Source organism: Arachis ipaensis, chromosome B9 (assembly GCF_059453495.1).
Source record: "Arachis ipaensis isolate K30076 ecotype BB chromosome B9, ASM5945349v1, whole genome shotgun sequence".
Lineage (NCBI taxonomy): Eukaryota > Viridiplantae > Streptophyta > Magnoliopsida > Fabales > Fabaceae > Arachis > Arachis ipaensis.
Window position 1 is genome coordinate 93,687,875 of NC_142444.1, and position 5,814 is coordinate 93,693,688.

At 40.7% G+C, this 5,814-nt stretch overlaps 1 non-coding gene across 1 annotated transcript; it reads right to left on the reverse strand.

Moving 5' to 3' along the window:
- Positions 1-642: 642 nt before the first annotated feature.
- Positions 643-750, reverse strand: LOC148545492 (small nucleolar RNA R71). The gene has a single exon (XR_015900945.1). It is a non-coding gene; the product is annotated as a small nucleolar RNA R71 (small nucleolar RNA).
- Between the last annotated feature and the right edge of the window lie 5,064 nt (positions 751-5,814).

Below are 5,814 nucleotides of genomic sequence, written 5' to 3' on the forward strand. Positions count from 1 at the left end.
TTCTTTGTCTTCTTCTTTTCTTCCACTCACAAAGGGATCCCTATACTGTGGTATAAAGGATCCATATTATTATTATTATTATTTTTTCTGTGCCCTCTTCTTTGTCATATGAGCAGGAGCAAGGACAAGAATATTCTTGTTGAAGCAGATCTAGAACCTGAAAGGACTCTGAAGAAAAAATTAAGAGAAGCTAAATTATAACAATCCAGAGATAACCTTTCAGAAATTTTCGAACAGGAAGAGGAGATGGCAGCCGAAAATAATAATAATGCAAGGAGAATGCTTGGTGACTTTACTGCACCTAATTCCAATTTACATGGAAGAAGCATCTCCATTCCTGCCATTGGAGCAAACAACTTTGAGCTGAAACCTCAATTAGTTTCTCTGATGCAGCAGAACTGCAAGTTTCATGGACTTCCATCTGAAGATCCTTTTCAGTTCTTAACTGGATTCTTGCAGATATGTGATACTGTTAAGACTAATGGAGTAGATCCTGAAGTCTACAGGCTCATGCTTTTCCCTTTTGCTGTAAGAGACAGAGCTAGAATATGGTTGGACTCTCAACCTAAAGATAGCCTGAACTCTTGGGATAAGCTGGTCACGGCTTTCTTAGCCAAGTTCTTTCCTCCTCAAAAGCTGAGCAAGCTTAGAGTGGATGTTCAGACCTTCAAACAGAAAGAAGGTGAATCCCTCTATGAAGCTTGGGAAAGATACAAACAGTTGACCAAAAAGTGTCCTTCTGACATGCTTTCAGAATGGACCATCCTGGATATATTCTATGATGGTTTATCTGAGTTATCAAAGATGTCATTGGATACTTCTGCAGGTGGATCCATTCACCTAAAGAAAACGCCTGCAGAAGCTCAAGAACTCATTGACATGGTTGCTAATAACCAGTTCATGTACACTTCTGAGAGGAATCCTGTGAGTAATGGGACGCCTATGAAGAAGGGAGTTCTTGAAATTGATACTCTGAATGCCATATTGGCTCAGAATAAAATATTGACTCAGCAAGTCAATATGATTTCTCAGAGTCTGCATGGAATGCAAGCTGCATCCAACAGTACTCAAGAGGCTTCTTATGAAGAAGAAGCTTATGATCCTGAGAACCCTGCAATAGCAGAGGTGAATTACTTAGGTGAACCTTATGGAAACACCTATAACTCATCATGGAGAAATCATCCAAATTTCTCATGGAAGGATCAAAGGCCTCAACAAGGCTTTAATAATGGTGGAAGAAACAGGTTTAACAATAATAAACCTTTTCCATCATCCACTCAGCAACAGACAGAGAACTCTGAACAAAATACTTCTAATTTAACAAACTTAGTCTCTGATCTATCTAAGGCCACTATAAGTTTCATGAATGAAACAAGATCTTCCATTAGAAATCCGGAAGCACAAGTGGGCCAGCGGAGTAAAAGGATCACTGATATCCCTCCTAGTACTCTCCCAAGCAATACAGAAGAGAATCCAAAAGGAGAGTGCAAGGCCATTGACATAAGCACAATGGCCGAACCCAAAGAGGGAGAGGAGGACGTGAATCCCAGTGAGGAAGACCTCCTGGGACGTCCAGTGGTCAACAAGGAGCTTCCCTCTGAGGAACCAAAGGACTCTGAGGCTCATCTAGAGACCATAGAGATTCCATTGAACCTCCTTATGCCATTCATGAGCTCTGATGAGTATTCCTCTTCTGAAGAGAATGAGGATGTTACTGAAGAGCAAACTACCAAGTTCCTTGGTGCAATCATGAAGCTAAATGCCAAATTATTTGGTATTGAAACTTGGGAAGATGAACCTCCCTTGTTCACCAATGAACTAAGTGATCTGTATCAACTGACATTACCTCGGAAGAGTCAGGATCCTGGAAAGTTCATAATACCTTATACCATAGGCACCATGATCTTTAAGGCTCTGTGTGACCTTGGTTCGGGAATAAACCTCATGCCCCTCTCTGTAATAGAGAAACTGGGAATCTATGGGGTGCAAGCTGCTAAAATCTCATTAGAGATGGCAGACAATTCAAGAAAACAGGCTTATGGACAAGTAGAGGACGTGTTAGTAAAGGTTGAGGGCCTTTACATCCCTGCTGATTTCATAGTCCTGGATACTGGAAAGGAAGAGGATGAATCCATCATCCTAGGAAGACCTTTCCTAGCCACAGCAAGAGCTGTGATTGATGTGGACAGAAGAGAATTGATCCTTCAATTAAATAAGGACAACCTTGTGTTTACAACTCAAGGATATCTCTCTGCATCCATGGAGAGGAAGCATAAAGAGCTTCTCTCAAAGCAGAGTCAAACAAAGCTCCCATAGTCAAACTCTAAGTTTGGTGTTGGGAGGCCACAACCAAACTCTAAGTTTGGTGTTGAACTCCCATATCCAAATTCTAAGTTTGGTGTTGGAGAGTCTCAACAAAGCTCTGCACGCTTGTGAGGCTCCATGAGAGCCCACTGTCAAGCTATTGACATTAAAGAAGCGCTTGTTGGGAGGCAACCCAATGTTTATTTATCTAATTTTATTTTTGTTTTTCATGTTTTCTTAGGTTCATGATCATGTGGAGTCACAAAATAAACAAAAAAATTAGAAACGGAATTAAAAATAGCAGAAGAAAAATCACACCCTGGAGGAAGCATCTGCCTGGCGTTCAACGCCAGAACAGAGCATGGTTCTGGCGCTGAACGCCCAAAATGGGCAGCAACCTGGCGCTGAACGCCCAGAACAAGCATGGTTCTGGCGTTCAACGCCATAAATGGCAACAAATGGGCGTTGAACGCCCAAAATGGGCACCAACCTGGCGCTGAACGCCCAGAGTTGTGTGCATGGGCATTTTACATGCCTAATGGGTGCAGGGATGTAAATCCTTGACACCTCCGGATCTGTGGACACCACAGGATCACCTCAAGATCTGTGGACACCACATGATCATCTCAGGATCTGTGAATCCCACAGGATCCCCACCCACCTCACCCTCTCTCTCTCCATTCATGGTCATCACTTCTATTTTCCATTTACCACTCACATCCATACACCCACTACCTTCAAAATTCAACATCTCTCTCCCACCCAATCCCACCCATATGGCCGAATACACACATCCATCCATCTCCTCTATATCTTCTTCCTCTTCTATTCTTTCTTCTTTTGCTCGAGGGCGAGCAACATTCTAAGTTTGGTGTGGTAAAAGCATAGCTTTTTTGTTTTTTTTCCATAACCATTGATGGCACCTAAGGCCAGAGAAACCTCTAAGAAGAGGAAAGGGAAGACAAAAGCTTCCATCAAGGGTCTATAGCTCAGTGGTCGAACATTTGACTGCAAATCAAGAAATCCCTGAGATACCTCAGGGGATACATTTTCTTCCACACAATTATTGGAAGCAACTAAGGGTGGAACATCAAGAGCACTCCATCATCCTTCATGAAATCAGAGAAGATCTAAAAGCAATGAGGGAGGAGCAACAAAGACAAGGAAGAGACATAGAAGAGCTCAAGGACATCATTGGTTCCTCAAGAAGGAAATGCCACCATCACTAAGGTGGATTCATTCCTTGTTCTTACTTCTTCTATTTTTTCGTTTTCTATGTTGTGTGCTTATCTATGTTTGTGTCTTCATTACATGATCATTAGTAAGTAGTAACTATGTCTTAAAGTTATGAATGTCCTATGAATCCATCACCTCTCTTAAATGAAAAATGTTTTAATTCAAAAGAACAAGAAGTACATGAGTTTCGAATTTATCCTTGAACTTAGTTTAATTATATTGATGTGGTGACAATGCTTCTTGTTTTCTGAATGAATGCTTGAACAGTGCATATGTCTTTTGAAGTTGTTGTTTAAGAATGTTAAATATGTTGGCTCTTGAAAGAATGATGACTAGGAGACATGTTATTTGATAATCTGAAAAATCATAAAAATGATTCTTGAAGCAAGAAAAAGCAGCAAAGAACAAAGCTTACAGAAAAAAAAAAAAGTAGGCGAAAAAAAATAGAAAGAAAAAGAAAAAGCAAGCAGAAAAAGCCAAAAGCTCTTAAAACCAAGAGGCAAGAGCAAAAAGCCAATAACCCTTAAAATCAAAAGGCAAGGGCAAATAAAAAGGATCCCAAGGCTTTGAGCATCAGTGGATAGGAGGGCCTAAAGGAATAAAATCCTGGTCTAAGCGGCTAAACCAAGCTGTCCCTAACCATGTGCTTGTGGCGTGTAGGTGTCAAGTGAAAACTTGAGACTGAGCGGTCAAAGTCAAGGTCCAAAGCAAAAAAAAAAAGAGTGTGCTTAAGAACCCTGGACACCTCTAATTGGGGACTTTAGCAAAGCTGAGTCACAATCTGAAAAGGTTCACCCAAATTATGTGTCTGTGGCATTTATGTATCCGGTAGTAATACTGGAAAACAAAGTGCTTAGGGCCACGGCCAAGACTCATAAAGAAGCTGTGTTCAAGAATCATCATACTAAACTAGGAGAGTCAATAACACTATCTGAACTCTGAGTTCCTATAGATGCCAATCATTCTGAACCTCAATGGATAAAGTGAGATGACAAAACTATTCAAGAGGCAAAAAGCTATAAGTCCCGCTCATATGATTGAAGCTATGTTTCATTGATAGTTTGGAATTTATAGTATATTCTCTTCTTTTTATCCTATTTGATTTTTAGTTGCTTGGGGACAAGCAACAATTTAAGTTTGGTGTTGTGATGAGCGGATAATTTATACGCTTTTTGGGATTGTTTTTAGTATGTTTTTAGTAGGATCTAGTTACTTTTAGGGATGTTTTCATTAGTTTTTATGTTAAATTCACATTTCTGGACTTTACTATGAGTTTGTGTGTTTTTCTGTGATTTCAGGTATTTTCTGGCTGAAATTGAGGGACTTGAGCAGAAATCAGATTCAGAGGTTGAAGAAGGACTGCTTATGCTGTTGGATTCTGACCTCCCTGCACTCAAAGTGGATTTTCTGGAGCTACAGAACTCGAAATGGCACGCTTCCAATTGAGTTGGAAAGTAAATATCCAGGGCTTTCCAGCAATATATAATAGTCCATACTTTGGCCAAGAATAGACGACGCAAACTGGCGTTCAACGCCAGCTCTCTGCCCAATTCTGGCGTCCAGCGCCAGAAAAGGATCCAAAACCAGAGTTGAACGCCCAAACTGGCACAAAAGCTGGCGTTCAACTCCAGGAATGACCTCTACACGTGTAACACTCAAGCTCAGCCCAAACACACACCAAGTGGGCCCTGGAAGTGGATTTATGCATCAATTACTTACTTCTGTAAACCCTAGTAGCTAGTTTATTATAAATAGGACCTTTTACTATTGTATTAGGTATCTTTGATCAGTTGTATGCTATCTTAGATCACGTTTGAGGGCTGGCCTCTCGGCCATGCCTGGACTCTCACTTATGTATTTTCAACGGTAGAGTTTCTACACTCCATAGATTAAGGTGTGGAGCTCTGCTGTTCCTCAAAGATTAATGCAAAGTACTACTGTTTTCTATTCAATTCATCTTGTTTCGCTTCTAAGATATTCATTCGTACTTCAATCTGAATGTGATGAACGTGACAATCATCATCATTCCCTATGAACGTGTGCATGACAACCACTTCCGTTCTACCTTAGACTGAATGAGTATCTCTTAGATCTCCTAACCAGAATCTTCGTGGTGTAAGCTAGAATGATGGCGACATTCAAGAGAATCTGGAAGGTCTAAACCTTGTCTGTGGTATTCCGAGTAGAATTCAATGAATGAATGACTGTGATGAGCTCCAAACTCGCGATTGCGGGGCGTTAGTGACAGACGCAAAAGGATAGTAAATCCTATTC